The sequence below is a fragment of the Pinus tabuliformis genome, chromosome X, assembly GCF_031772625.1.
Source record: "Pinus tabuliformis cultivar Carrire ecotype Pingquan chromosome X, CPIR1, whole genome shotgun sequence".
Taxonomy (NCBI): Eukaryota; Viridiplantae; Streptophyta; class Pinopsida; order Pinales; family Pinaceae; genus Pinus; species Pinus tabuliformis.
In genome coordinates, this window is record NC_142308.1 from 840,743,899 (window position 1) to 840,765,987 (window position 22,089).

Below are 22,089 nucleotides of genomic sequence, written 5' to 3' on the forward strand. Positions count from 1 at the left end.
TTATAAATTGATAAGAGAGCAAATGGTGTATGCAGCTCCATCATACTGTCAAGTGTCGTGATTATGGTGTCCTTTCTCTGAGGGTGTTCCAGCAGTTGCCTATTATGGATATGATGTTGGTCTTCATGGCATTTTCTACTCCCTGTGTGCAAAAGGAGGTCCTCAGTCCTTTTTTGGGAATGATATTTCTACCTAGAAGATGTTCTGGTTCTGGCCATGCTTATGGACTTACAATCAATCAAGCTCACTCGAGGTGGGGGAGGCGTTTGGAAGATATGCGGTGAGAAGAAGTTGAGGTGGTGATAACACAAGGGTGGAGTAATAATGGTGTAGATGCCTTCCAAGCTCAAGTTGCTTTCCATAAATTCCACGCTCAAGTTGCTTTCCATAAATTCCAAGCTCAAGCTGCTTTTCATATATTCCAAAAGTCTTGGTGAGTTTTCCAATTAAAAGTTCACAATTGTTTTGGTAAGCATTACTCCTTTAGTCTCCCTCGTCTGCGAGCTCTTTGTTGTTTATATTTAGAACTTTGTAATTTGGGGGATGTTTTGTACTACAAAAAAATTTTAGTAGTTGACTCTGGTCCAACCCTATGGAGTTGCTATTCTCTATAGCAAGGAATTATTGGAGTGGTCAAGGTCTTTAAGATAGCATATGACCCATTTTCACCTTAGGTGGGTACAGAACATTGTATGTAAGGTGTTTAGGATTATTCATTTAGATAAGAGAAGGGGGTTTTTAGTTCATCAGTGCCTGGTTTAGGCTTAATGCAAAGGAAAGGGAGTTCATAGAATGGCATGCATTTAGGGGTCCCATAACCCCCCTACTTCGGAATTCTTGATGGTGATTTACCCCAGTTTCAAGGGACGCTTTGTGTACTTTTGAATGGTACTATTAGGTTCTATAGTACTTCACATCATTGGCTTCCAAGGATGTATTCAGTAGACAACAAGTGGTAAGGAATAATTTGTTTAAGTGGATAATTGTTATATTCTCTACTATTTGGGGTTGGTTTGGCCAAATTAGTCTTAAGCCTTTCAAAAAGCTTCGACATGTCTCAATCACTATGGAGACCCCTTCTATCTTAGATTCAAAAAGTTGGTTCATCTCACCTTTTTAGTGTGGTGCAATCATGCCACATTAGCCAAGAAAGGAATTTTAGCAGATAATGAAAAGGATTTCTCTTCTTCAGGAAGAAATCCTTTCTTTGTAACTCTGTCATAATCAATTGGTCTCTAGCTTGTCTGTTACTATGGATTTACTAGTTGATCATCGGACCATGATATGCAGAACAAAGGACAAACTCTCTAGTTTTTGTCAATAGATTAAGAGCTAAAAATCTCCAATAACAAGCAACCTATGGAATCTTCAACCTCATGTAATGTTATATGTGATTCAGATCATTATATTCCTAATCTTAATGTTCCAATCCCCTCAACCAGGGGAAAAGGAACTGACAAGGTAAACCCTCCTCCTAACAATAAATATGTGTTGTACTTATTAGCAAAATAGGCATAGCAGATTAGATATTAAGGAAGGAAGGATTTTTTATCCTGCAAGAAACCCAAAAATAGAAAGGAGACTTAGACATTTAGTGGGCATTGCTCCCCTTTGATGTAATTGTTGCGTTGATACTACATATTTTATTAATACAAGGTTCTTATTCTAGTTTAAAAAAAAAGAGTGGTTTGTTCCATGCAATTGATTTCATAAAGTAGATTGAGCAATAAGTATTATAGATAGATCTTACTACAAACAATCCAATTCTGCACATATAGTGTTTACATTTCACAAGTTTACGAATTTCGGATTGATAATAAAATGTTACATAGTTTATGCAAATAAATGCCCTAATATAGATGTTACAAGTTCCTAGATAGTTGGTCAATTGGGGTTATCTCGAGTGGTTGGGTGGAACGCTTGTTATCTTCCTTATCAATTTTCCATAGGACTGAATTGTTCTTTGCTTTGATAATTGCATTTATACTTTTCATTATTTATTTATTCATTCACCCCATAGCATCATGTGCAATTATATATAAAGAACAACATCATCAACGGTGCAGCGGAAATAAAAGGAACATCAGAAGAAAAGAAAGAACACATAGAGACACCAGGATTGGTTGCTGACCAGGGCGAAACCCCACAAGGGGGAAAACCCGGAATTCTTCTTCTTCTTTTATTAGATTTCATCAATTTGTTTCGTTGAGATACAAAGTACATCATTATCATTGTGAATCACATTAGGCCATCTAGGACCAGTCTAGAGAGGTTCACAACTACGTTTGTGAACAATGCGAGATACGGTAATACTACTTCCTACTAGCTAAGAATTAGAGCTTCTCTTATGATGTTGCCATGCCATATCAATACATTGATACTTGTGTTGTTCTACCAAACCATTAATGTTCTTAAGATACCATTCAATATGATATCATTATTGCAATGCTTGCCAATACTATTCTGCATACAATTGTCAATTCAGTACTCACTTACTCTCAATCATTGTAATACTGTCATCATATATAGCAAGTTTAAATAATTATGGTTATTGTCAAATTCTAGGTTCCAACCTATATCGTATAGGTAACATAGATGTTACTTCTGTTGATACATAGGATCACACCTGAGACATACTGTGTCGTCATATACTCTAGTGTCGGGAATCAAAAACATTGTGCCAAGAATCCTGTATTTAGAATTGAGACTACGGAACCCAAAAATCACATATATATAAGTTACAGTGTCGAATTACTATACCGAGACTTCAATGCCGAGAGGCAAGACTTATTGTCCCAGGACTAATCATAAAATATATTGATGCCAACTAGATGTGCGGAATATGGAAACATGTTTGTGAGAGATATGCATACCATCATCAAACTGTATGAGCCAATGTGAGGGGATACAAGTCACCTTGAAGATGCATTGATCCATTATAATCAAAACGTAGTTATAGAAAGTCGCAGAGAGTCATGGATCACTGTACTAACAAGTTTTTGTAGAGAACTTAGTGGCACTGTAGTTTAGAGTCATTAAAATGATATGCTGCAGAGAATCATAGCCACTGCAAAAACAAAATTCTTTAATAACATACGTACCACAATGATACCAGATTTATCCGAGAAGAAATACAATTGAGTTAGGAGACAAAGTAATCTCTCGTCAATACTAGATGTGAGGCCAGCAAAAATAATATGTAACCCTAGAAAACATTACAGTGACACGAACCACGACAAACAGAGATACATTACCAATTCATATAACAAGTCAAACAGAAGTGCAATTGGATGCTTGTATGCTTTGATGCTCACAGATATTTAGCAATGCAATGCCCATATATGTATGATGCGATGCAATACTGGTAGGCCCATCCAAAAGTCATGTGTGAGCCACAGTGATATTATCCGAGAGCCATATGTGTGGGAGCTGCAGACTATTGCCATAACGAAAGTCTTGTAACCTAGGTACAATGGACCTGAGTATGGGAACAAGACATACAGATAGCGAGAGATGTGTGTCAGTATGCGAGAGAGAGAATGCTAGACCCACCGAGAGCTACAACTTAATCCATGTCATCCATCGCAGAGATAAACAACCTAGATTTCATTCGTATCTCCAACATGCTTCCTTGTTACATAAGACAATCCTTTATAGAGATGTTCATTTGACCAAAAAGGATGACCTTTAATGAAGCCAACCAAAAACATCTTGGAAGGAAATTCAATTTGAATTTTGAATTTCGCTTTTAAATATATTCCCTATTTTAATAATTTCTTGCCCAATTAATATTTTTTTTTCATAATTCTTTCTTTGGTGAGATGGGCTTCACATGTGGATTAGGGTTTCCCTTAGGGGGAATTTGTCCCAACGCTGCCAAATTTAACACTCCCTCTCAGCTAGGGAGAAATTTCCAACATCATCATAAGCTTCATCATGACATATCACGAGAGCACATATCTCAATCATACAAAAGACAGTTAGTCGAATCGTCATCAAAAACCCATCTCATATTATTTCATACCAAGGAAAATCATATGGCCTTCATCTCAACATAACTTGATTCCTTTGATCATCAACTCAACAATCTCGATCTAAAGAAGAAGAAAAATTATCATAGGGGAGTCCATTTCAACCCACATCATTATCATAGGGAAGCATCCTCGCACATGTGGGGAGAGAGAGAGAAGCCCAGAAATCTGTACCCAATCAAGATGAGAGAGAGAAAGATGAATGAGAGTGATGTGTCCAAATGAGGATGAGGCATCATGTATTTATAAGCAAACCTTGAGGATGAATAGACGTGACTATTGGGCTTTTGAGCCTACATGAGTTTGCTAGCCAACCTTGACAATTTGTCCGTAATCAAAATAAATTCATAACTTCATTTGTACATGTCAGAATGGGATGATCTTTAGATCAATCATACACCTCTCGAAAAGAGGAATCCAAGAAAAATATCAGATGCCTCATGAGAGCTATCCAAAGTGATGTTTGGCCCTAGTTGCCAAATTTAACAAATCCCAAGTGCTGATTGAGCCTCAAAATATCAACAAAAAGTATAATAAATGTATCTCATGATCATGAGTCATCTACAATGAAATTAGATACATAAACTAGTGATTTCCTTTGCCCCTTATACGGGCAAAGGTAATGGCCTTTTCTCTAGAGGAAGAAGGCCCTAGGGCTGGCATTGGACTCTAATGTCCTCCTTTATTTTGCAAACCCTTCTCATTTTTTGCAAAATGAGAGGAAAAAAGTAAAAAAAAAATCACTTAAATCCAAATTTACTAGTACTGGATCGTTCATCGATCTGGTAGAACCCAAAAATGTGAATCAGTTAGGAGTTTTAAAAAAATCGGACCCAAATTTCAATCGACCAAAAAACACATAAATATACAAACTTTGAAAAAAACATATATATTCATGTGCATCCATATGAATCCAAACCATACACAAATATGCAATTTTTTTCATATATATAGCAAGGGTGCATATCATCAAACTAGCATCGAGTGCAATCCATTTTTGAACCAAAAATACATCAACAAAAAAGTTCGAGATGGCCCCAAAATAATTTTAGGTAACAATGGCATGCTCGATGCTTTAGAGCAATTTTACTTCAATTTATTTATAAGCCCAATATCAAGATCCAGTTTAGCAATCACATCAACATGATAGTAAAAAGAAGATAGAACATAAACATAAACAGTAGAAGACAAGCCAAGACAAGAGGACACAAGATGTGGCACCAGCCGGGGACAAACACCAATGTGGGAAAACCCTTGATCAATTCTTCTTATATTCTTCAATAGTTCAGCAGAGAGAGAGATAGTACAATTTACAAATCTGATAATTTATGACAGCAGCAAAAGAGCCCTAACCAGAAAAGTCAACGTTGGTCAACAGGGCAGATTTCTTCCTCAATTTAGCTCGGTCAAACCCAGTCAACTTCGGCCTCCAACAGCAAGTCTAATCAACCCAAAACAGTCCAAAAAAGTCCAGTCAAAACTGGTCAACAAAAGTCAACCCTGCGGCCAGCCCTAGTACAGTCAACGCTAGTCAAAACAGAGGTCAAATTGCCTCGGTTTTTGTGCCCAGATCTGCGGCCTGCTAGGACAGAGATTCCTCACCCAAACCAAAGTCAAAACAGGTCAACGCATCAAGTCAACGCAGTCAAACAGCCTCCCAGCAGCTTTGTCAACGCTGGTCAACGCAGCAAACAGAATTTTGTCCTTCTTTCCTTCGCACGTGTGAGAGAGAAGACTGCCCAGAAATGCGTACCCAATCAGATGAGGAGAGAGAGATGTGAGTGAATGAGTGTGTCCAAATGAGGATGAGGCATCATGAATTTATAGCAAACGTTGAGGATGAATAGACGTGATTGTTGGGCTTCTGAGCCTACATAAGTTTGTTGGCCGACCTTGACAATTTGACAATAATGAAAATAAATTCATAACTTCATTTGTACATGTCAGAATCGGATGATCTTTAGATCAATCCTACACCTCTCAAAGAGAGGAATCCAAGAAAAATATCAGTTGTCATAAATAAGATGACCCATGTGGAGTTTGGCCCTAGCTGCCAATTTTAACACTCCCTCTCAACTAGGGAAAACTCCATCTGCTAATCCATCTGCCAATCTGTACTATTTCTGCCATCAATGCACTACTCTGCTCTGCTCTACTAAACTATGAAGAAGAAGAAGTGATTGAGAATGTATCATACCATTCTCTACTGACCCAAAGTCAGTCCCAATCAAAGGAGTGTGTGTCATACCACTCTTACTGACCCAAAGTCAGTTCCAATCAAAAGAGAGTGTCTCATACCACTCTTACTGACCCGAAGTAAGCTCCAATCAAAAGAGAGTACCTCATACCACTCTTACTGACCCGAAGTCAGTTCCAATTGATCCCAAATCAATATCGGTCATCCTAGCATAAGGAGTACGGTAGTACACGATGCATCCATCGGTAGTACTATGGTCCCTATCCTCATTTCCCTACTCATTGGCCAGATGAGAGGTACTTCCCATGAGTCCCAAACTGCATGGGTAGGATGTCTCAGCAGGAGAAGGATGAACCACTCATCCTACCTACATGTCGCCAAGGGGTATCACAGGGGAAGGCTAAACCACTCACCCTGTACACAACAAACCACTAGGGGAAGGTTGAACCACTCACCTTATGGTTGCTCATCACTCCAAGAAGTACCCCAAGCCCCCCGAAGCTCCCAGAGCTCAATGTCCATATCATACAGGACCCTCATAAGAGGGTCTCTCCACGACTCCAAGTCATTCTTGGAAGGCCAAGAACTTGACCTTTGCTAGGGGCTTTGTCATAATATCGGCAACCTGCTCATCAGTCCCAATGTGATGGAGCCTTATTGCTCCTTGTTGTACCATATCCCAGATAAAGTGGTACCTGATATCTATATGCTTGGAGTGATCATGAAACACGAGATTCTCTGATAATCGGATCCCGCTCTAGTTCTCACAGAGGATCACGGTGGTATCCAGCACATGTCCAAACAACTAACTGAAGAGCTTCCTCAACCAGATAACTTCACAGGAGGCCATACTAGCAGCTATGTATTCGGCCTCAGTGGTGCTCAAGGCAATCGATTTTTGCTTCCTGCTCATCCAGGATATCGAAGCAGAACCCAAAGAAAAACAGCATCCAGAAGTGCTCTTACGATCCACCACACTGCCAGCCCAATCAGCATCAGAATAACCATGCAGCCTCACATTTCCGACAGTGTATCTCAGTCCATGAGTGATTATGCCCTAAAGATATCTCAAAAGATTCTTGGCACCGATCCAATGTATATGATGAGGCTCAACCATATATTGGCTCAATGTGTTAACTACAAAATATATGTCTAGATGGGAGTTCACCAAGAACATTAGTGCTCCTATGAGTTGATGATACTCAAAAGCATTTCCCAATTCAGGTCCAGCAGCACTACCACATAACTTCTTAAAGTTAAGTTCCATCGAAGTAGTCACAGGCTTGCAGTCCACCATCCCAAATCTTTCCAATATCTTCACAACATATTTTCCTTGAGAGAGGAAAATTTCACCTAGCTTTTGCCAGACCTCCAACCCTAGGAAATAGTGCATCGGTCCTAGGTCCTTCATCTCAAATTCAGAAGCCAACTCCCTCTTACATTTGTGAATGAGAGGGTCTGCACCTGTCAAAGAGAGGTTGTCCACATAAAGTACTAGACTGAGAGGTTTATCATTTTCAACCTTAAAGTAAAGGTTTGGATCGGCTTCACTTCTAGTGAATCCCAGCTTCATCAGATAGTTATCAATCCTCTCATACCAAGCCCGAGGTGATTGCTTCAACCATAGAGAGCTTTCTTCAACCTGCATACATGAGATTCTCGGTCATGAACCTCAAACCCCTCGGGTTGTTCCACATAAACTTCCTCTTTGATCGAACCATGAGAGAAAGTGGTCTTGACATCCATCTGATGTAGGTTACATCCTTGTGAGGCAGCAAGGGCTATGATCGAGCGGATGGTGGTGTATCAGGCAACAGGTGCAAATATCTCATCGTAATCTACACCTTCCTTTTGAGAGAAGCCTCGAGCAACAAAGCGAGCCTTGAACTTTTCTGCACTTCCATCAGCTCCATGCTTGATTTTGTAGAGCCACTTAGAGGTGACAACCGATTTGTCCTGGGGTCTACAGACCACATCCCAGACATTATTTTTCATAATTGACTCGTATTCTTCATTCATAGCATCCTTCCATACTTGTTGCTTCACGACTTCTTCAAATGATGAAGGCTCATTTTGAATGATAATGCTCATGACGGTCAAGTATCCTTGATACCTGTTCGGCTTCTTGCTTTCACGGAAAGTCCCCCTTGGTGCAATATGTCTCTCGGCATCTTCGAGAGTCTCCCTAAGCCATGAGGGTCTCCTCTTGGAGGAGGAGGGCTCTTGAGGAGGAGGATCAATAGGATCCATAGGTTCATCAACATCCGACATCATTTCATCTTCTTTTGCACCCTGTTTTCCAGTGTCAACTTCTTTGTCCTTCCTTGGGATAGGAACGTTGTTGATCTTTCTGAGGGCCATATCTTCATCAAAGGTGACATCATGATTTATCTCAACTTCCCTTTGACCAGCCACATAAATTCTATATCCCTTAGAATTTTCATTATAGCGCACAACGACTCATTTCTTCCCTGATGCACCCAATTTGCTTCTTTTCTCTTTCGGCACATGAAAATATACAGGGCTTCCGAAAATTCTAAAATGAGAGACATCGGCTTCTTACCAGTGAACATTTCTTCGCAAGTCTTGGAGTCCAATGCTTGATGAGGGCATCGGTTTTGAAAATACACAACTGTATTTACAGCTTCAGCCCATAGTAACTTCGAAAGCCCTTGATCATGAAGCATGGCATGAACAACTTCTACAATAATGTGATTCTTCCTTTCAGCCACACCATTTTGCTCAGGAGTGTATGGCGTTGTAGTCTCCCTCTTAATGCCAACTTCTCTACAATAATCTTGGAATTCATTGGATTCATACTCGGTCCCATTATCAGTCCTCAATATCTTGATTTTCTTCTCGGATTGGTTTTCGATCAAGGCTTTGAAGTGTCGAAACCAGGTAAACACTTCATCCTTCTTCTTCAAGAAGTAGATCCAGGTCTTGCAAGAATAATCATCCATAAAGGTGAGATACTATAAGTATCCTCCCAAAGAGTTTACGGGCATCATACCAGATATGTCAGAGTGGATCAATTGCAATATATTTGTGGTCTTGCTATTACTTGAGGGGAACGATCCCCTTGTAAGTTTTCCTTCAGCACATCTCGGACATACACCTTCATGCTCTACTTTGAACTCGGGCATACCTGTCACCGTCTGTCTCACATCGGGTAGGGTATTATAATGAAGATGGGCAAACCTCCGGTGCCATAGTTCAGATTGTAGAGATGTGTCGCAAGACATAGCTCCCAATGGACTTCCTCCAACTTGATACAAAGTGTCAACCCTGAACCCTATTAGAGAATCTAGGGCAAAGTAGTGTTGTGATGATTCTCCATGATTTGATAGCAATTTGTGAAGTCTTTTTACTTTTCTCGTTAGCTTATTCTTCTTCTTCTTATTATTAGTGCATATGTGTGTGCTTCATCAAACTGCTACCAAAACAAAATAACAAGAACACAAAATTTGGCTCTCTGTCAGGGACAACCCTCTCCACTCTTGAGAGGAAAACCCTTTGTAAGATTTATCTTATTGAAGCTTCTTATTTGAACAACTGCCAAACCCTAGACCCTTGACTAGGATATCCTCCAAGCATAAGTCAAATCCTTCCTCTTTCTGCACTATCACTTCCGATACTTGAACCTTTGTCTTTCGGCACTTCTGCTCCTTAGTACTTCGTCCTTTTCTGTTGCTTGTCTTAGTGAGGAAACCCTAGTATAATAGGGCTTCTCTACTTTGCTATAAAGAGAACCTTCTTCACACTTCTTTGGATACCTTGTAGACCTCAATGCACATCTGAATGAGGTTGCTTATGTTGCTGCCCTTGACTGCTATTGAATCCGCAAAAGTTTACCTTGCTGAAGTCTTCACATGTGTGGACAGAAACCCTAGAACAATCCTCCTTTCTTCGCTTTCTTTTTCCTCCTCCTTTGCTAGATGGGGAGGCCTAATAGACCTTGGCTATTGGCCCAAAACAGAGATATGATTTCCAGTTGTACTTGATCGCAGACAGATCCCTTTCCTCCTCGCATGTGTGGCTGTTGATGCCTAATAACAGTCTTTTCACTTTCGTTGTTTTGTTTCCTTGTCTTGTTGTTCTTGCAACCTTTTTGTCTCAGCTTTCTTGCGTCCTTCTAGTCCTCTTCTTGTTTGCGGATTTCAGAGAGAGTTGTGTGCCAAATGAGGATTGCACAACCTCTATAAATAGAGGTATGTCCTTCCTCTTTTAGGCTGACTTGACTGTCTTCTAGGCCAACTTGGTAGTTACATTATATTTCATCTTTTATTCATCATTTTGTTGCTTAAAGACTTCGTTGATGCTAGGAGAGGATTTGACTTATCTTGGAGGTGTTCCCTGACCTTGTATATTGATTTACTTGATGTAACATGCCCTCAAAGGGTCTTATCATAATTATATTTTGACTTTGACTTTCTAGAAGCACAAAAATGTGCTTGACCTATTTTCAATGAGCAAGAAACTCATTGACAAATATTACAAAAATAGTTTCTCTTTTCTTGAATAAATACAAATATCAAAATTACATTTATGAAGACCTAGCCTAGTTACATTTCCTTCAACACTCCCTCTTAACTAAGGAGGTATTCATACAATATTACAAGGTGTTTGGCAATTTTCAATCTTGAAGAATTCACATAAGAGAAACCAGATTTGCAATCCATCTGTTACAGCATCATATTCATCAGCATTGTCATAGTGCAAGTCCTTGACTAACAGCTCCATCTCTTTACGAGACCATGAGCTACAATGTTTGCGAGCCCAATGATTTATAGACACCTTCATCATTGTCTCTCAAGGTACATACCCACCCGGGTGTTCTCCGAGTATGACCTTCTAAGACTATTCTTATTTTGGGTTCCCAGCCCTCAAAGAATAACGGTCCTCTTGCCTACTCTTATCTTGGATGCCCTACACATCCTCAAAGAGTATCAGATCCAGATGATTACCTAATCCTCCCATTCTTTCTTCCCAAGTGAAGACAAGAATGTTGTGTCTATCTTGTGTCTACATTTCCATTCATGGCCTTCATTTAGACATACGTTTGTTAGTCCTGGTCTAGTACATGACCCATGAAATGGAAAACACAATTGTCACTCCTTTGTAATCAGGGGTGATCCAAAAACTCCTTCTTCATCAGGGACCTGTCAGAGCTCCCTCTTAACTAGGGACTCTTTCCTTCATCAGTAGCTCCTTCTTCGTGGGTCCTTCAGCTGCTTGATCTTCTTCCTTTCTTGATGTCATGAAGTCTTCAATCGAACTTCTTCTTGGTAGGGCACCATCCATCAATCACTTTCCTTGGTTTGTCATGTCATTGCTTCGTGGAAAGTGACTATCAGGTTTGTCATCTTCGCTACTCCTTTGTCATCTTGTCCATGCTTCGGAATACTACCCTCATGGGTGCTTCATAGTACTTGCTAGGTTACATGCTTTGACCTAGTAGCCCATTATGACTTCATTATGATATTGCTTCAACATTGCTTTTTCTTTTGTTGGATGGCTTCATCACGACATCTCTATAGAGTGGAATCAGTTATCTGAACCTTTTGTATCTCCAAGGCCTTCAAAGGTGTCGAGGGTCCTTTCTTCTTTTATCAGAGTTGTCCTGCCTTCTTTCGGGAGATGTCTTATTAAGGCATTTTGTCAGATAGTGATTCTTGGTGATCGTGGTGCTCTTCACATGCTTGATCTCTTTCTTAATTTGCTTCTCCTCAGATAGATAGGTCAACCATCTAATGCTTCTTGTAAAAGCATTCCTTCATTGCTTGCTTTCTGGACTTGTCAGCATTTCTTCTTGCTTCTTAGTCAACAATCTTATGCTCCTTATGTGAGCATATTCTTTTGTTGACCTTCATCGCATTGTGGTGCATGCCTTCAAGCATGTCCTTGGTGAAAGAGATTCTTTCATGGTTGATCATGTTATAGAACTATACCCATGACTCAATAATATACAAATGATAACATCACTTAAACTTTGATGTATACATACCCCATCTTCACCTTTGATCATCCTTTGGTGTGGCCCTTCTTGCTTCATCTTAGCTTGCCTGCATATCATCCTTTTCTTGAAACCCATGAATGTGATTCCCAATGAGACATCTGCCTTGGTTCATGAACCTTCTTTCGAAGATTCCATCATAGGATCTTAAAGATCCTAGCCTTGCACATGTTTCCTTTCTTTTGACGATGTAGGTCTTCTAAGATTCTTATCATGATCAATTTTCTTTCATCATATATTTGGTCATATACGAGGTATGCTTCTTCTACACGAATATCTTGATCTATATTTGTAATGCTCCTATATTCTAGAAGATATTTCTACGTATGCATTTTTGTTCTTATCATAAATGCTACATCTAAATGAGTGTCTAGAACTCTATGTACATCACGCTGCTAGATTCTAGAGGGTGATTCTAGCCATGCAATTTAATTTATTCCTACATACTCCTATTCTACTCAAAACTTTGAAAGAAGTAAAGAGTTTGACCTAGTCATAGTAGAGATCCGGAGGATCTTCCTTCTTTTGCTTCTTTCCTTCTTCTTTCACCTCTTGAGTTATGTGAGCTTCTTCCCTCTTCCTTTTATTATTGTTGTTCTTCTTAAGCTTAGGAAAATTCCTTTGTAGTGTCCATATTCTTGGCATCCAAAACATTGGATCTTGGACATGTCTTTGTTGTTTGTTCTTCGTGGACCAAACTTGCCAAATTTACCCTTTCTTTTGGCCATGGTAGCAAATGCTTGCTCCTTTGATCCCACATCTTCTTTTTCCTTAAGTCTGGTTTCCTCTATTTTGCATAGAGACCACATTTCACTAAGAGTGGTTGCTTCATTCTTGGCATATATGCTAGATGTGAAGTTTCCCCACTCCTCAGGTAGAGCATTGAGTAATACAGTTGTCATCTCTTTGTGAGACATGACTTCCCCAAGCTCTTGAAGTTGATCTCTCATTTCAGAGATTTTCATGAAGTAGGGAGCTTCCTTCCTTTGTTATCTTCATCTTGTACAATTCATTCCTCAGAGATATTAGTTCTCTGGTTGTGGATACCGAGAATAGCTCTACTAGCTTATCATAAATTTCTTTTGATGTCTCAAACTTGGGGACATAGGGAATGAGAGAGTCTTTAATTGATTCTATCATAATCCTTTGAGCTCTTTTCTCATCCTTATAGTACTTGGCTAAGGCCTGAGTCTGTTCCTTAGCAGGGATAGTGATATTCCCTTTGACATGCTCTAGGAGTTCATTCTCCTTGAGTAGTAGATCAATCTTCTTCTTCCATGCAAGAAAGTTATTGGTACCTACCAATTTATTGCTTTCCTTGCAAAACGACATTGATGTATATTTAGAAGGGGACATGTACTTATTTGATAGATTTTGAGATGTAATGGAATTGCTTCCTCCTTGAAGGCTTGGTGGCTTGTCTTCCCTGGATCTTGATCATCTTCAAGTTGCCTTCTTCAAGTAGACTTGCTTGATGATGAGATTTGCTTGATGACTTGTAGCTTGATGTAGGTCCTGCATCAATCTGCGCTTCTTTGTAGGTGCCTTTATGTAAGGCTCTTCTTCTAGCTTTGTAGACCTCCTTGATGAATGATGGATTGCAGACCCTTCTTGTCCTTGAAGTGGTTGAGACTTCTATGCTTGATGCTTCAACTTTGTAGATGCTTCTTTTGATGAGTGTTCTTGAGTTGCCATTTCCTTGATGTGTCACCTACGCTCTGATACCATGTTAGAGAATCAAGGGAAAAGTAGTGTTGTGATGATTCTCCATGATTTGATAACAATTTGTGAAGTCTTTTTACTTTTCTTGTTAGCTTATTCTTCTTCTTCTTATTATTAGTGCATATGTGTGTGCTTCATCAAACTGCTACCAAAACAAAATAACAAGAACACAGAATTTGGCTCTCTGCCAAGGACAAACCCTCTCCACTCTTGAGAGGAAAACCCTTTGTAAGATTTCTCTTATTGAAGCTTCTTATTTGAACAACTACCAAACCCTAGACCCTTGACTAGGATATCCTCCAAGCATAAGTCAAATCCTTCCTCTTTCTGTACTATCACTTCCTGTACATGAACCTCTGCCTTTCGACACTTCTGCTCCTTAGTACTTCGTCCTTTTCTATTGCTTGTCTCAGTTAGGAAACCCTAGTATATTAGGGCTTCTCTACTTCGCTATAAAGAGAACCTTCTTCACTCTTCTTTGGATACCTTGTAGACCTCAATGCACATCTGAATGAGGTTGCTTATGTTGTTGCCCTTGACTGCTATCAAAAGTTTACCTTGCTAAAGTCTTCACATGTGTGGACAGAAACCCTAGAACAATCCTCCTTTCTTCGCTTTCTTTTTCTTCCTTATTTGTTGGATGGGGAGGCCTAATAGACCTTGGATATTAGCCCAAAACAGAGATATGATTTCCTGTTGTACTTGACCGCAGACAGATCCCTTTCTTCCTCGCACGTGTGGCTGTTGATGCCCTAATAACAGTCTTTTCACTTTCGTTGTTTTGTCTCCTTGTCTTGTTGTTCTTGCAACCTTTTTGTCTCGGCTTTCTTGCGTCCTTCTAGTCCTCTTCTTGCTTGCGGATTTCAGAGAGAGTTGTGTGTCAAATGAGGAGTGGACAACCTCTATAAATAGAGGTTTGTCCCTCCTCTTTTAGGTCGTCTTGACTGTCTTCTAGGCCGACTTGGTAGTTACATTATATTTCATCTTTTATTCATCATTTTGTTGCTTGGAGACTTTGTTGATGCTAGGAGAGGATTTGACTTATCTTGGAGGTGTTCTCATGACCTTGTATATTGACTTACTTGATGTAACGTGCCCTCAAAGGGTCTTATCATAATTATATTTTGACTTTGATTTTCTAGAAGCACAAAAATGTGCTTGACCTATTTTCAATAAGCAAGAAACTCATTGACAAATATTACAAAAATAATTTCTCTTTTCTTGAATAAATACAAATATCAAAATTACATTTATGAAGACCTAGCCTAGTTACATTTCCTTCAACAAACCCAAGAGTAAAAGCATCTTTAAAATTTCTTTTCCAAACACGTACCTTTCCATCGATGAATGCCATCTTGAATCCTTTGTCTTCCATTGCCGAAATGGACACCAAGTTCTTCTTGAGAGCAAGTACATATAGTACTTCTTGTAAATGAATAATGTTACCTTGATTCAATTGAAGGGTAACATTCCCTACTCCCTTCACGGGATAGGTGGCATCGTCTCCAAGGATGATCTCCAAGTTTGTCTCATTTTCTATCAGATTAGAGAGAGCTTCCTTGTATCCAGTGAAGTGCCTTGAGGCACCACTATCAATTAGCCAATTCCCCAAAGTGTATGGTGGAGAGGCAATGGAGAGGGTCGATATAAGATAGTACTCCTTTTGCTTGTTGTTAACAACATTTGATTCTTCATACCTGGAATTCCTTGCTTTCGTGGAGGGTCGACCATTTCCTTGATGTCCCGCATTCCTTTTTCCCTTGCCATTGGACCTGCCATTCCTTTGATCGTTTATGTTGAACTTGCCCCTGGAATGATTATGATCATCATCATGCGATGTGTCCCTTCTATTTGGACACTCCCTTGCATAGTGGCCAAACTTATTGCAAACAAAGCACCTGCCCTTCCTTCCTCCCTTAGATCCAGGCTTTCCATGGAGATGACCTTTAGACCCTGCATAATTTCTTCTTTTTGCATGAGCAGAGAATGCAGTGGGGTTGCTTCTATTAGAAGGCGTTTCTTGTTCCACCATTCTTGATTCTTCTTGAATGCATCTCGACATCAATTCTTCAAACACTGAATTCGATCATTGTCGAGTATAGTAGTTCTAAATACATACCACTCAAGTGGGAGTCCTCCAAGGGTGGTGAGAGTAAGTTCCCTGTCAAGAATGACTTCTCCAATCGAAAGTAGATCATTCTTGATCTCAGTGATCTTTAAGAAGTAGGATTGAATATCCTCGTCCTTGCCCTTCTTAATATCCTTCAACTTATTTTTGAGAAATAAAATTTGATTAGCATTACTAACCTTGAACATGTTGATCAACCTATCGTAGATCTCCTTGGAGGTCTTCAATTCGGAGATGTAGGCCACCAGATGCTTGTCAATGGAATCCTTGATAATCTTCTTTGCTTTGACTTCAGCCCTATTGTACTTGGTCTTCGCAGTAGCCGGTGCATTTGAAGGAGGTTCAGGGATTTTACCCTGCACATAGTCCATCACTTCTTTTTCTTCCAAGGTCAAATCAAGAGACATCTTCCATCCATGATAGTCAGATTTATCATGGATCTTGTCTTCAGCCAGGAAGTAAGATGAGGAACCCATTGAACCTTTTGTCCACTGTCTTTGGTGATTGCTCATTCACTCTTGATTGGGCTTTGTCTTCACCTCAGCTCTGATACCATGTTAATTTTAGACAACAATGGTATGTTCTATGCTTTAGAGCAATTTTACTTCAATTTATTTATAAGCCCAATATCAATATCCAGTTTAGCAATCACATCAACATGATAGTAAAATGCAAATAGAACATAAACATAAACAGTAGAAGACAAGCCAAGACAAGAGGACACAAGATGTGGCACCAACGAGGGACAAACCCTACTGTGGGGAAACCCTTGATCAATTCTTCTTATATTCTTCAATAGTTCAACAGAGAGAGAGATAGTACAATTTACAAATCTAATAATTTATGACAGTAGCAAAAGAGCCCTAACCAAAAAAGTCAATGCTAGTCAACAGGGCAGATTTCTTCCTCAATTCAGCTCGGCCAAACCCAGTCAACTTCGGCCTCCAACAACGAGTCTAATCAGCCCAAAACAATGCGAAAAAGTCCAGTCAAAACTGGTCAACAAAAGTCAACCCTGCGGCCAGCCCTAATACAGTCAACGCTGGTCAAAACAGAGGTCAGATTGCCTCGATTTTTGTGCCCAGATTTGTGGCATGCTAAGACAAAGATTCCTCACCCAAACCAAAGTCAAACAAGTCAACGCAGTCAAACAGCCTCCTAGCAACTCGGTCAACGCTGGTCAACGCAGCAAACAAAATTTTATCCTTCTTTCCTTCGCACGTGTGAGAGAGAAGACTGCCCAGAAATGCGTACCCAATCAGATGAGGAGAGAGAGAGATGTGTGTGAACGAGTGTGTCCAAATGAGGATGAGGCACATGAATTTATAGCAAATGTTGAGGATGAATGGACGTGATTGTTGGGCTTCTGAGCCTACATGAGTTTGTTGGCCGACCTTGACAATTTGACCATAATCAAAATAAATTCATAACTTCATTTGTACATGTCAGAATCAGATGATCTTTAGATCAATCCTACACCTCTCAGAGAGAGGAATATCCAAGAAAAATATCAACCATCATAAATAAGATGACCCATGTGGAGTTTGGCCCTGGTTGCCAATTTTAACAAAATTTCTATACATCTTGGAACAATTAACGATAATATAAAAAATTTACTTTGAGAATTTTATATTATCATTCTAGGTTGGCTTGTGGTTCCAAAAACTCCTAATCCTCAATGAGAGAGGTGTGAGACAAATGGTGGGGGAGGGGTTCTCTATATAGTGCACTTTTAGGGTTTCAAGTGAGAGAAACTTTAGTTTAGAAAAAAAATGTTTTTCCACAAAATGGCATTGTCACTTATAAGGAACCAACCCAATACAAAGTTCGTCTAGTTGGATCGGTTTAGTACCGAATTAGGTCCCCAAGTTGGTTTGATAGCCAAGTCAATGCCCTCAAGGGTCAGCTTGATCAACTCGGTCAAGTCCAAGTCCAAGTTGGTAGAGTTTTAAAACACTAACATAAACAAAGAGGCAACAAATGACCTCTAAAGTCAAAAATAGCCTACTATTAAAATTTAAGTGTAGTAAGTTTTAGTTGACTGAGTCCAAGTCCAACTTGGTAGAGTTTTAAAACACTAACATAAACAAAGAGGTAACAAATGACCTCTAAAGTCAAAAATAGCCTACTATTAACATTTAAGTGTATTAAGTTTTAGTTAATAACTACTAGATTCTAAAATCTAATCATATAAAAGAATCATCGGAAGATGCCTCATCGTCTACATCCTTCACATGAGTAGACTCAAGGGAAGAATGGTATTCTAACTCAATTCGTTGGGCCTAAAGGTCTAACAACAATGATAAGGCCTTACAATTAACTTTGATGTTTAGGATTTTAATTTTTATTGGTTTTATGTTTATTTTTGAAGTGTTTTTTGTGGGCTCTAACGCCCCCATCAGATCATGTACAAAACCAGCCATTTCTAGTCGGAACAACTGATTTCCATCGGAAAACCTCCAGAGTTGGTTCAATCGGCTAGTTCCACTAGTTTTGAGTAAGTTCTGGAAACACTGCACGGAAGTAGTTTTTAGACTATTAGTGTTGAACAATGTTTATAACTCACAAGTATTTCAAAATGATGAACATCTTTTTCAATTTCTAATGAATTGTCGTGAATCTGTGTGCTATATAAACTTTAAGTAGTTCATCAAAGGAGTTCAGAATTCATTTGGTTAACATTTTAAATGAATTAGATCCATTATTTTAGTTAATATGACCAAGAGGCCATTTTTCTCACTACAGCCCTATTTTATCAAGTATATGTTCAAAAAGCACAACTCATAATCATCAAAATTTTCTTTAGTGAAAAATTACAAGTTTGAGATCCAAGTAAACAACGTTGATTTGATCCAATACAATAACATGTAACTAACTAAATATGTTCTTTGCTATAACTTTTCCCAGTTCTCTATCATTGACAATCACAAAACTTTCACATTCAATCTTCTGCCTTGAATGATATACATGAAAACAAAGTTTCATCCTAGACTTCTATTCCTTCTTTTAATTATGTGGATGAAAAATTAGGTCATCCACTGAAGATAGTGAACCTAATTCAATAATACTAGAAAGAAAATGCCCAATTGCTTCTAGAGGGTTGAAAGAAGTTTTCCCATTTAGACTTTAGTATGCTTATCAGATAAAATTCTTAGTCCACACAGTAGTTATAATGAACAACCCATTTTTACATTTTCTGGTACTTCCTAGACTGTAAATTTTTGTTATAGTTTTCTATAATGACAACCTCTGGCCCTTAGTTACAATAAATGTCATGGATATGAATATAATCTTCCCACATGTCGTGGTTGGTTTGTGATGATTTCTTCCTCAAAGAATCAAAATTCTAAGGACCACAAATAATGCCAAAGAAACCTATCAATGATTTAAAAAATTAAATAAAACAATGTCAAAAGGGTAAAAATGAACTTATACACTAAGTTTCTGACGTAAGGGATTATGTAATAGCATTGATAAAATAAACGATGCACACCCAACGCTAATAATACAAGGTTTAGCTGGAGAATGCAGAAGGGGGGTTACAATTTCCAGGTGAGTAGGATGGGAATGGGAACAGTGGAGTTATATCAAGTTTTTTATTTCTCCGTTGATGAGATTAGAAAAAGTGTGATCTTGACTACAAGGGAAGTTTTTCAGGCCCATAGGCTAAGTCACACGGTTCAGGTTCAAGTTTGGGTTCGACAACCATTAGGTTTGATTCAAGTTTGAGTATTTTATGAGGTTCAGATGAGGTAGGGACCCAAACAGACATCATAAGAGAAGAACTGCAACATATGGATCGAGACGGTAAGGTGATGAAACTTCCGAGCAGTGCACAAAAAGAAGTTTGCAGCAACCTGCCCTGATATGTATAATGTAAGTTCTCCATAAGAAACATTGCAAAGAAAACCCTTTCACAATGATTTGAAAAGGAATGGAGAGTTGAAGTAGGTTATAACTTCCAAGCAGTGCACCAAAAGAAGTTTGCAGCAACCTGCCCTAATATGTAAGTTCTTCATAAGAAACATTACAAAGAAAACCCTTTCACAATGATTGGAAAAGGAATGGAGAGTTGAAGTAGGTTATACACTAAACATCCACTTGCTAGCAAAGGGTCGATATTTATTTGTCTTCAACTCCGCAGAGGAGACGGCAAAAGGTCAAGCAAGTGCATTGGTATTGGGACTCAACCCTTCTATCCTTCAAGGCTTGCTCTTCGTGCTTTTATCCATGAATAGAGAGTGCAGCAGCCCACCCCATCTGGGCGAAACTCCTCGGACTGCCTCTTGAATTTTGAAAAGAATTTCATTGAATTCTTTGGGCATTGTGTTGATAATTTCTTGGATTATGATGTTATGGCATCGAAGCTAGTGCAGAGATTGGTGGCACAAATCTTAATAGAGATAGATCTTCAAGAAGGACCTCCAGAATAAAGTGAAATTGTAGTGGGTGAATGCATTATAACCAACTTCTAGACCATGTCTGAGTTCCATTTCACTGCTCAAACTGTAATCCTAAGTACATGAATATTTACTGTAAATTTTGAATCTAGATTACTTCATTTTCCGACAGCTTTGAGTTTACCTAAACTCGGCTTTAAAACTTTAAATCGGAGGAGAAGTTAACTGTCACAAGCCAGAAAATTGAAATTTAGAGGCTAAAATCATCCAGCAAAGGTTAGAAAACTGATCCACTTTACTGTAGTGTTTTACATAAATTTGCTAATATCCACAGAAGGCAAAAGTGAGACACCCAATTTCATTTAAGCCAAGGTGGAATTTTCAGATGGCATCCCCCGGAAGAGAACGCGGTTAGTAAAACCATATACTTAGTAAAACCATATACAAGCCTGTATAACCATCCAAGGAACGGCGTCCCTCAAATACTAAACAAACATAAGCAGTTGATAATTACTTTAGTACGCCGACTATGTCAACCAAAAGAGGTACTAGTAGCAATTAATCTATTGGAAATGAAGACATTTTACATAATAAAGAACGTGTAAGAGTACCTGGAATTAGACAAACCCGAATGGGTTCTTGCTTCAACTGAATAGACAATTGAATGTAACTGGGTACTGTATCATGCCCAGAAGCCAAGCCCTCAGCTCAGAGACCTGGATATTCTTAAAGCACCTCCAGTTGCCCCCCAAAAATCAGAAAACAATGGCAAAAGCAACGCTGTGTAAGAAACGTCGTTATTATAGCCATCATATATTATGTTATCAGGAACTGGCACAACCAGAAATTCTCCATGGACTGTACAATTATACCACTGAAATACACGAGGACCAGGCATCGCCTTTGGCTATACCCAAGCCTTTTACCAAACATAATATTTGGCTCTTTCGCCCTAGTCATGATGGAAACTCGGAACATATCTACATCATTTCCCCGAGATAGAAAACGATATTTTGGCTGTGCCTTGACTTGATTGCATTGCTTCCGTGCCACCATTGGAAGGTGGGTAAAATAAGCACCGGTTATCTGGGATCCCATATAACTTTATGTCCCACTCTGTAAAAATATTAAATGCTTTGTTTCATTGATCGTCCAAATAATATAATATCTTGGATATCTCACGAAATTATTTTTAATGTGGCGTTTGAATATTTCTCCCAGTACAATTTAATTGCTTTGACTAACACGGATAATCCAGAGCACAGTTTGGTCGACATGTAACCACAGAAAGAGAAGGATGAATGCGGAATTCAAAATTAAGATCCAAGAATAAAAGAGAGTAACTTTTGTGCCTTCTCTTCAATCTCGAGTTTCGATGGTAATGTATCAAATTTGCAATATAAATGTTAAAACATTATGGATCACTTTCATTGTTTTGGATGTGAATGTTATATTTTTATTAATTTAAGTAAGTATTTAATAATGATAACAATAATAATCTTATTTTAAGTTTATATTTAAGTTAGATGTTAAATTGGTATATAAAAAACTTTGTTTGTGGGATAAGGGATGCATTTTTACATAATGATTTGACT

The 22,089-nt window shown here is 38.8% G+C and overlaps 1 protein-coding gene across 1 annotated transcript in view; it reads right to left on the bottom strand.

Annotated features, from left to right (window-relative positions):
* LOC149142370 (pentatricopeptide repeat-containing protein At1g18900-like) overlaps positions 1 to 21,545 on the bottom strand; it is a 105,449-nt gene extending 83,904 nt beyond the window's left edge. The window contains exon 1 of the mRNA XM_089447105.1: positions 21,106 to 21,545. The gene's annotated coding sequence lies outside the window, so the exon portion shown is untranslated. The remainder of the gene's footprint in view (positions 1 to 21,105) is intronic.
* Between the last annotated feature and the right edge of the window lie 544 nt (positions 21,546 to 22,089).